At 64.8% G+C, this 10308-nt stretch overlaps 1 long non-coding RNA gene across 1 annotated transcript; it reads left to right on the forward strand.

Moving 5' to 3' along the window:
* The first annotated feature begins 1808 nt into the window (after positions 1-1808).
* Positions 1809-6256, forward strand: LOC121816832 (uncharacterized). The gene is made up of 2 exons (XR_006056561.1): positions 1809-1943; positions 3018-6256. It is a non-coding gene; the product is annotated as an uncharacterized LOC121816832 (long non-coding RNA).
* The last annotated feature ends 4052 nt before the right edge of the window (positions 6257-10308 follow it).

Here is a 10308-nt window from a genome sequence, read left to right on the forward strand (position 1 = left end):
GTCTTCCATGGAGGGGAGGTCCCCTGAGCTCAGCACTTTGTGCCTGGGCCCAGGCCCAGGGCGTCTGGGCCGGATCTCCACTGCTGGCGGCCTGGGCAGCTGCACGTAGGCAGGAACTGCCCTTTGGGGAGCATCTGGCCCAAAGCACAGTGTTGACGTTTGCCAGGCAGTGGGGGGTGGGGGGGGGGGGTGGAGCTGGCACCGCTGCCCCTCAGGTGTACCACGGTTGCTTGCGAGGGGGTGTAGTTTGCAGGGAGCGTTTGTATCATGAGAATGAAATTCGAGGTGCACCCAAACAACCATTGAGAACCGTATCTGCGTGACCGTGCAGTTCCCTGGGCCCCAGGGCCAGAAACAGTCCTCACTGTGAGCTGCGCGGACCATGGGCCGGAGCGGCCAGCCAACGGCTGCCCAGGTGGGGACTCCGCTGGGTTCCCGCAGCCTCTGTGAGGGAAGGCACAGCTGAGCAAAGGGACACATTTGTGGGGCTCCGGCCTTAGGACGCCTCGCAGAGCGGCCGCTGACCGCCTTCAGCACAGCGGCTCTGCGGCGCCCCGTCTGGAGAGCCTACTTGCAGGCGCCGTTCAGGACAGGTCGCTGTAGGTGGGGAAAGGGGCCGGGCAAGGACCCCCAGGGCCCCCACGTTCAAGGACGACCAAGGGAGTTGGGGCCAGAGCTGGGCCGCAGAGGCCAGCGGGGGTCAGGCCAGCGGGGCGGCGCACCACCCAGGGGTGAGCCATCCAAGCTAGGCAGGCTGGGGGCCCCTCAGCGCTCCCGGGGCCGAGACGGTGTGGCTGCAGCGGGTGAGGGGACAGCGTGGGGCGGGGCGGGGGAGCAACCCTGGGTGGGCTGGCCGCTCACACTGAGGGACCTGGGAACGACGCAGAAGGGGCTGCAGGGACCCGCCCCTGAGTGCCAGCCCCAGCTGCGTGGGGGAAGCGACCCATCACCAATCCCCTGGGGGCAGTCTGGGTGCTCCTGGCGGGGCGGACGGGCAGATCTCAGGGATGTCCAGGGTTAGAGGTCAAAGTGGCCCGTAAGAGAGAGCTGAGTGAAGAGAGGAAGACAGGGGAGGACGTCCTGAGAAGGCCTCTCTCGTAGCTCACTCTCGCACATTCCGCAGTAACTCCTGTAGAGGAACGTTGGCTCTGGGCAGGGACGCGGCGCTGCGCCTTGGAGCACCACTGTGACCAGCTTCCGGCTGCCCAGAACACGCAGCCAGGCTCCGCCCCCAGGCAGCCAGGCTCCGCCCCCAGGCAGCCAGGCTCCGCCCCCAGGGCCTTGGGCCGGAGGTCAGGAGGTGACGTCAGGGTGGTCAGCAGAGGCCGGGCTGGACGTCAGCTGCGGCGACACCACCGAAAGCCCGAGGTGGGCGAGGGGAAGGAGACCAAGCTCTGGGGACCCTCCTGAGGTCAGGGGCGCATCCGCGGGACACAGCTCTGCCCCGGAGCAGGTGCTGCTGGCGTGAAGCTCTAGAGCAGCAGGGCCAGTGAGGACTGGGGTGAGGCCAGGGGTGGAGGTGGACTCGGCCAGGCTGGGGGGCCCTGTGGCCGGAGGGCCCCGGTTGTGAGGGAGGAGCCTGCCCAGTGTTGGACCGGGCTGCAGGGTCAGCTGGGCCAGGCCCAGGGTGTGGCCTTGGGTGGCAGCCAGCGTCCACAGGGCAAGGTCGTGGGGCAGGCCTTGCCTGAGTCAGCTCTGAACCCATGAGAGGCTGGCAAAGTGTCCAGGAGGGTGGGGCGCCTGACCAAGGTCTTCAGATGGGGGACAGGTTGGAGGTCAGAGGTTGGAGGAAGGAGGAGGGGCTGTTCAGACTGGGGTTTGGGAAAGGCAGGGTCAGAGGTAGCTGGGGAGCAGGTGGGCCCTCCGCCCTGAAGTCCACGGGGCTCGGAGGGGACAGCCTCCGAGGGAAACCCCTGCCCTACGTCCTCAGTTCCCCCGAGCAGGTAAGGCCCCTCCTCACCCCGGGGTCAGGAGCCAGCCCCCCCTCTCCCTGTCTGAGGCTCATTAGAGAACCCAAACCCCCATCCCGCCCTCTCCCGCCTTCCCTTCTGTGACCCAGCAGCCTCTGTCCCCCGCGGCCCTGGGGCTCTGCCTGGGGCCAGCGCCCACGGCCCACCCCCTGCATCACCTTGGCCCACGTTGAGGCCCCAACACAGACCCTTAGTCACCATGGCCCACACCCTCTCTCTCCTGCTGTGCCCAGCCTGAAGGGCCTCTGCCGGCCCGAAGGTGCCAGATGGGACCGTCCAGGACGACGGTCCAGGAGGCGCCATTCTGGGGCCTGCCTAAGCCCCGCCCCGCCCCCTACTCCTCTCGGAAGTTTTGAAAGACAAGCCTGTCCCCCTTGCGGGGACGGTCCCCCCACCCCTAGCCCTCGGTGTGCAGGGCAAGGAGGGAAGGGTGGGGGTGCCTGAGGAGGGGTGCCGGGGGTTCCAGCAGTGACCGGAGGGAGGGGTGGGGAGCCCTGGGCTCCCCTCCTGGGAGGGGAGGGGGCTTCAGGGAGACCCTGCCCCCAACCACCTGCCCTGGTGGGATCCTCATGAGGGGAAGCCGGCCATCTTCAGGGGCCACGCTGTCCTGGTGGGGGAGGGGGCCTGGCGCCCTGCCAGATCCCAGTGTGCTGGGGGCCAAGCTGTCGTGGTGGGGAGGGGGCCTGGCACCCCCAGCCTCCAGTCAGTGCAGGGGGCACAGGTCCCCCACCTCTGCACCCTCCAGGGGCATCTCCCTCCCAGAGGTGCCCATGGCGGCTGCCTGGATGCCAGCACACTCACCTAGGGCCCGGGTGCTGCAGGTGGGTGGGTCCCTTTTTTGGACATTAGGTCGAGGAATCCGCCCAGGGCCCCCTCCTCTCCCCTCCCTCCTCCCGTTCAATGGAGGGCATCCCAACACCTCTGCCACCACTGACCCTGCTGTGGGCACAGACAGGCCCACCTCCATCCCCTCCTCCCCTGCTGCGGTCTCTCCCTCCCTCTGCGGGCAGGTGTCCAGCTCCCCCTCTTCTGTCCCACTGTCCCCAGGACTCTGTCACTGCCCTGCTCAGAGCCCAGGCAGGTGGGCTGGCTCCCCATCGGCCCTGGACCGCACTCGGCCCCTGGGCTTTGGAGGGGAGTTTCCCGTGAAGGAGGTGAGCGTGCTCTCTGCCCCGTGGTGGTCCTGATGCTGGAGTGGATGGGCTGCTCCTCAGTTCTGCAGAGCCGAGAGCTCCCGCAACGTCCAGTGCGGTGGGAGCTGAGGCTGTGTTTGCTGGACAAAGAGTGGAACAGATGAAGAAGGAAGGGATGGAGGGAGGCAGGGAGGGAGGAGGAGATGGAGGAGAGGATGAGGATGCAGGGATGTGGGCTGCAGGCCTGAACTGCACAGCTGCCGCTGTGCCCACAGCTCCCCACCCTGCTCGGGGTGGGAGGCTCAGGTCGCCAGGCCCCAGCGGGCGGTGGAGGCGGGGACAGGCAAGGAACCAGGGACCAGGAGGAAGCAGAGGAGAGGTGGCTGCTGCCCGTGCCTGGTGGAGGAGGGGCACGGCTTAAGGGTGGGGAGCAGAGGGCCATGAACACGAATGATGTCACTTCCCAGCTTAGTATCCTCCCAGGCCCAGCCTCTGACTGATTTTGGGTTCAGGGTATCCAGGGAGAAGTCGGCCATTCTTAAAAATAACATTTTTCCTAAATACTAAGTATCATAGTTTTGTGTATTATTAGAACTGTGGGAAGTGGAGAACGGGAGGTGTTGGGAGATGGATAATGAGCTATTAAGAAGCTACAGGAAACAACGGTGCCAGTTATGGGTGATCAGACCCCAGAACTCATGGTAGCCGTGGGCGCGGGTGCCGGGCTCCTCACAGCCCGTGGGGGACCTGCCTCTGTTCCCATGAGAGGCAGAGACCCTGACGGTCATGCAGGGTGGGTGGGCGGAGTCTGGAAAGTGATGATGGGCCTGGGCCATGGGGGCTCCTCTCGCCAAACTCCCCTGAGCGCCCTCCGCCAGGACCCCTGCAGGCGGGGAGAGGCGAGCCTGCTCCCAGGCCCTGCCCCTGCTGCGCTGCGGGAGGGCGCCTGAGTGAGGGGCCAGGCCCTGCGGTCCCCGCGAGCCGTGCCGCACCCGGGATGCGGGCCCACTGTGCTTCTCTGAGGGTCCCGTGTCTGGGTGGCCGGAGTTTCTCTCCTGGGCCTCACGCTGGGGCCTGTGTCACAGAGCATCGTGGGCAGTGGGTGACTGGCCCAGGCAGCACCCAGGTCTGGACGCTTCAGGCACAGGAGGAGGGGGCCTCCCGCATCTCCAGATACCCCGGGGCCCAGCCCGCAGCCCAGGTGTCCTGAGATGGGTTCCCAGCCTCTGCCAGCTGCCCGTCCTGCCTGGAAGGCTAGAGGGTTCTGTGTTCCCGTCCCCTGCTGGCTGAGGACTTACCGCTGAGATGAACCCAGAGGCAGACGCTCCGCGGTGGTGTCGGGTCCGGACATTTGACTGGTGACACTCCAGCAACGGCAGGGACACACTCGCGTCGTTGCCACGGGTGTTGGGAGTCCTGGGCTTGCTCCCCTCTGCTCCTGGTGCACTCGGCCCAGGCTCCCGCCAAGCGCTGAGGCCCGTGGTCTCCCCTCGGATCGAGACTGGGCTGCAGCTTGCTCTGCTCAGAAGCGAGGACCCGGGTAACCACATGGTAACCCGGCTCAGGCAAGACAAGGCCTGGAGAGAGACGGGCTCACGCGGAGGGAGAGGGGGCCACGCGGAGGGAGAGGGGGCCACGTGGAGAGAGAAAGGGGCCACGCGGCGGGAGAAAGGGGCCAGGTGGAGAGAAATGGGGTCACACGGAGAGAGACGAGGTCCCACGGAGAGAGAAAGTGGCCAGGTGGGAGACACCAAGGTGACAGGGGGGCGGATCTTGGACCTTCCAGCCCCACCCAGCCCAGGTGCGACCCCCAGCAAAGCCTCGCGGAGCAGCACCCCCTGCCGAGGCCTCTGCCTGAGCTCCTGGCCGTGAAGGGAGAGACCACCGCAGGCTGTGGGCAGCGTGGAAGGCGCGCGCCAGGTGAGACTCCGGGTGGGGTCAGCGCGGAAGCGGGCTGTGGCCTCTGGGGATTCCTAGGGGCTCCCGGGGATGTGACGCTGCCTGGGGCCCCGAAGGAACCCTGGGCCTCGCGGCTTCAGGGCCTGGATGCACACCCAGCGGAGCCAGGTCTCAGCCGCAGGCCCCGGAGGAGCGGGGCCCAGGCGGAAGCGTCTGGAGAGGCGGGGCTGGGGGGGCCCGGCGGGACCTGCGCGTCCAGGGGAGGCGGGAAGGCGAGCACAGCCCCTCTGGATAAGGAAGGAGGAAGGGCCTTGGGTGAGCAGGCCTGACAGGCCCCAAGGGACGAGCTCCCCAAGAGCCGGGCTTCCGGCACGGACCAGGACGACGGCCCAGAGCCGAGGGCAGCGCCGCCTCCGCCTACAAACCCTCCAGGAGGAGGGTGGGCCCCACGGCCAGGAAGGCACCGGCGAAGGCCCGGCCTGCATTCCTAAGTGTTTCTGCAGGAAGAGGGCCCCACAAGACGAAAGGGCTGGCCGCGAGCGCAAGGACCGCAGATGAGGTTCAGCCGGAAGGCTGGTGATGCGCAAAGCTCCGCCAGCCGATCAGGGCACGAGGTGATCCGAGCACAGCCTGTCAGCTCAGTTCGGTGGCTCAGTCCTGTCAGACTCTTTGCAACGCCCGGGACTGCAGCACGCAAGGCTCCCCAGTCGTTCACCCTCTCATGGAGCTTGCTCAGATCCATGTCCACTGAGTCCGTGATGCCATCCAGCCATCTCATCCTCTGTCCCCTTCTCCTGCCTTCAGTCTTTCCCAGCATCAGGGTCTTTTCAAATGAGTCAGTTCTTCGCATCAGGTGGTCAAAGTATTGGAGTTTCAGCCTCAGCATCAGTCCTTCCAATGAACATCCAGGACTGATTTTCAGAATGGACTGGTTGGATCTCCTTGCAGTCCAAGGGACTCTCAAGAGTCTTCTCCAACACCACAGTTCAAAAGCATCAATTCTTCGGCGCTCAACTTTCTTCACAGTCCAACTCTCACATCCATACATGACCACTGGAAAACCATAGCCTTGACTAGACAGACCTTTGTTGGCAAAGTAAGGTCTCTGCTTTTCAATCTGCTGTCTAGGTGGGTCATAGCTTTTCTTCCAGGGAGAAAGCGTCTTTTAATTTCATGGTTGCAGTCACCATCTGCAGTGATTTTGGAGCCCCCCCAAATAAAAAAGGAGTAGTGGCTAGAGGCCCATCCACACCAGTGCCTGGGGACCACTGCCTGTTTGGCTGATGGTCAACCTGGAGGGAAGGTGACCGGGGCCTTGGCGACCGGGTGGCCTGGGTGCTGCTTTGCGGATGGACCTGCGTGATCGCAGAGCACCAGAGGCTGTTTGGCCCTGTTTATGCTCCCCAGAGGGACCTGGAGCCCCTTGCGAAGTTGGATGACATACCCCTCTCTGTGGGTGAACCGCCTCTTCCCCACCCTTCCTGGGGAGCTCAGGGCAGAGGAGGCAGAGATGAGACCCGGTGGGCTGGAGGCTTGGCCGCCCCTCACTGCGGCCCTGCTGGCTGCAGCCAGGGCTGGGTGCACTGCTCAGCGCCCAGGAACCAGCAGGGTCCCCCCTGCAGTTGGGGACATGGGGAAACATGTCCTTGCTGGGCAGGTGCTGGCTGGGGCATCCACCCGCCTTCCCCACCCAGAGGGTTTCTCACTCACTCACCCCATCCCCCTGAATGTTTATTCAGAAGATTCTCCATGGGGTGTTTCTGACCCCCAAACTCACTTCACAGATAAAGGTGAGAGATGGGTTCCCTGGAACGAGTCCAGACCCCAGAAACGGCTGACCTGAGAGAAAGCAGGCCTGCAGGCTGAAGGCCCCTTGTCAGCCCGGGGCGCCATCTGGGGGCTGGTGTGCTGCCCGTCAGCGCCGGCCTGGGGGCTGCCCGTCTCCTGGGCCCATGGTGGGGTGGTGGGGTCCATGCTTTGCACCGCTCCTGGCTGAGCCCAGCCTTGCAGCTTCGGGGAGCTCCCTGCAGGGGCGCCAGTGGGGCTGAAGGGCTGCCCGGGCCTCCCAGGCTGCTGGGGCTTCGGAACCACTGGACAGCTGGTGGATCTTGGCTCCTGACCACCAAGGACCCCAGGGGTGGGCCTGCTGGGCCTGCTCAGCCACTGTGGCAAACCCGAAGCCTGGAGGCTGAAACAGCAGACACTTGCTGGGGGCTGGAAATCCGAGCTCGAGGTGCTGACCAGTCCGGCTCCTGGGGAGGCCTTTCCTGGCTCAGACACCCCGTCTTGTGTGTCCTCCCTGGGAGAGACAGACTCCCTGGGGCCTCCTCCTATAAGGACGCTGACACTGTGGGATCGGTTCTCCACCCCTGACCTCCTTTAACCTTAATATCTCCCAGAAGCCCCACCTCCACATGCGACCACAAGATGTCAGGCCTCAGCGTGAGAATCTGGGGACACAACTCCGTCCACAGCAAGGAGTGCGCTGGGGCCCAGGTGTCCTCTGAGGGCCTCCGAGCTTCCCCGGGAAGTCAGGGGAGGGTTTCACCAGCCGTGCCGGGTGACCGCTCAGGACTGAGGGCCAGTCACCCACCAGGTCAGGACCTGCACAGCTGAGCTCGGGGCGGGCAAGAGCACACGGGCACACAGGCGGGCAGAGCGGAAGGACAGGGCAAGCCCTGGCAGGCTGCCTGTGGCCTGAGTCAGGGGGCCCGTCCTGCTGGGATCAGCTCTTCGTCTCCAGCTTTCACTGCCATGACCCTGGTGGTGCTGCTAATCTTAAACCCGGACCGTGCTGAGGCCTGGGAGGAGGAGGGGCCTGGGAGGAGGAGGGGCGGGGCCTGCTGGCAGGACTTTGGGCCTCCTCCCAGGAGGAGCGGGCACCTCCACGGCAGGCAGAGGGTGTTGCTGAAAGCCTCAGCTTGGGTGGCTAAATCTGGGGAGAGAGGCCCCGGGGGTGAGCAGGCGGGGGTGCCCTGGATTGGGGTGGGTGGGGGCTGGGCATTTCCCTCTTCCGAACATTTTCCTGGGGGCCAGGGACCCGCACTCCCAGACAGCAGGGCCGGGCAGTGTCCCCAGTGAGAGGTGGTCACTGCGCTTGGGGACAGAGCGGGGCCCCTGGGGAGCTGAGCGGAGGACACAGCAGAGAAGAGCCTGCCTGGGCTGGGGGCGTGCCCCAGAGGAGCCCAGGCACCGGGAAGGAGGTGGCTGTGGCCTGCGTGGGCAGACCCGGGTGGCGGGCCCTCTGCACGTGGAGGCCCCCCGCAGGGGTGGGGAGGACCGGCTTCGCCCCTCCTGTCGGGGTCACTGGGCCCTCCGCAGCTGGCCGCGCAGGCTAGGGGCACCTTTGGGTCAGCGGCTGGAGGGGAGGGGGCCCCATAAAGGCGGGGGCAGTGCTCAGAGGAGCACGGTTGCAGGCCGCCTGTGCTGGACAGAGGCTCCCTCCGTCTGGGCACTAAGGCAGCCGAGTTCCTTCCAGAGTGACATCCCCATGGATGCGGTCACTGTGGATGTCGACGAGGCAGACAAGCCACACTTCTCCGCACAGCCCGCCAGGTGCCGAGACCCCTGTCCCCCTTTATGGCTGGGCCGTGTGGGGCGCGGGGTCTTAGTTCCTGGACGGAGGATTGAAGCTGTGTCCCCTGCCCTGGGAACGCAGAATCTCAGCCCTGGACCACCAGGGACATCGCCCCACCGCCGCCCTGGGGCAGCACTGGACGCACCAGGGTTCCAGTCGGTCCAGGCAGCACCCCTGACAGACGCGGCCCATTCGGGCTGCTCCTGTGTCTTCACTGGGCCATGACCTTCTCCACCGGGTGGGCCCCCGAGGACCGCCTTCCAAATCTGTATGCGGCGCTGGCATGAAGCGGGCGGCCAGGGGCGGTTGGGGTTGGGGGCGGGGTAGGGGCGGGTGAGGGTCACTCCCAGACAAGCCTGTCCCGGTTGAAGCGGGCCAGCACACTCAGGGGACACGTTGCTGACGGTAATGTCTGGACAGGCCAGCAGGGGGCGCGGGCGCCCAGAGAGACGCGGCGCCCGCAGGCAGGACACAGGCTCACGCGCGCACTCGCACCCCAGCGGGGCCCCCAGGACTCCCTGGAGACTGGGGTTTGCACATCCGCTGCAAGCCCTGCTGCTGCAAGGGCATTATCCACGCGCCGGTCCATCCCCGTCCCGGCTTCTTGGGGCCCTCTGCCCCGCGCTCAGGGCGCTGCCGAGAAGCCCCGTGTGGAGGGCGAGGCACCCGGCTGCCCGCTCGCGGGCCACCTGGGGCTTTCACGCAGGTTCTCCTGACGCTCCTCCAGGAAAAGAGAAAAGGCTGGGACATAAGCCCCAAAGTCTCACTAAAGTTTAAAACATGTTCACTCTTTAGCAAGTAGCACTACTTCTTATTCCAAAATCACTGAAATGACACCCAGCCCCGTCTCTCTCTCTCGGTCTCTCTGTCTCCCAGAGCCACTGGTGGAAAGAGACTGGGGGTGCTCCACGCTCCGGGGAGGGGTGGTTGCCCAGCAAAGGGAAGGGTCAGGGCAGAGGGCCCTGAGAGGGGTCGGTGGGAGCAGGAGGGGCACCCCGAGGGCCTGAGTCAGGAGGGGTGTGCTCCGCAGTTGCGGCGGGAACGGCTGCAGGATGGTGCCGTCCATATGGGCTCAGACCCCCCCCCAGGTCACTGGCTCACGCAGCGAGGGTGAGGCTCAGGCCCTGGCGGGTCTGCACGCTCCCCACGCAGACAGACCCTGAGTCCCCAAGCCTGGAAGCCACAGCCTGACTTCAGATTTTCACAACTGAGCTAAAAACAAACCAAAACCCAATTCAGCTGAGGCCACATTGGTGGTGGCTCTTCCCGAAGGAGGTGATGGGATTCCAGCTGAGCTCCTTCAAATCCTGAAAGACGACGCTGTGAAAGTGCTGCACTCAACATGCCAGCAAATTTGGAAAACTCAGCAGTGGCCACAGCACTGGAAAAGGTCCGTTTTCATTCCAATCCCAAAGAAAGGCAATGCCAAAGAATGCTCAAACTACCGCACAATTGCACTCATCTCACACGCTAGCAAAGTAATGCTCAAAATTCTCCAAGCTAGGTTTCAACTGCACTGCAGGAGACCTGGGTTCGATTCCTGAGTTGGAAAGGTTGTCTGGAGAAGGAAAAGGCAACCCACTCCAGTATCCTTGCCTGGAGAATCACATGGACAGAGGACCCTGGTTGGCTACAGTCCATGGGGTCGCAAAGAGTTGGACATGACTGAACTAACACTTTCTTTTCAGGCTTCAACACTGTGAACCAATAACTCCCAGATGTTCAACCT

The sequence above is a fragment of the Ovis aries genome, chromosome 16 (genome assembly GCF_016772045.2).
Source record: "Ovis aries strain OAR_USU_Benz2616 breed Rambouillet chromosome 16, ARS-UI_Ramb_v3.0, whole genome shotgun sequence".
NCBI classification, from domain to species: domain Eukaryota; kingdom Metazoa; phylum Chordata; class Mammalia; order Artiodactyla; family Bovidae; genus Ovis; species Ovis aries.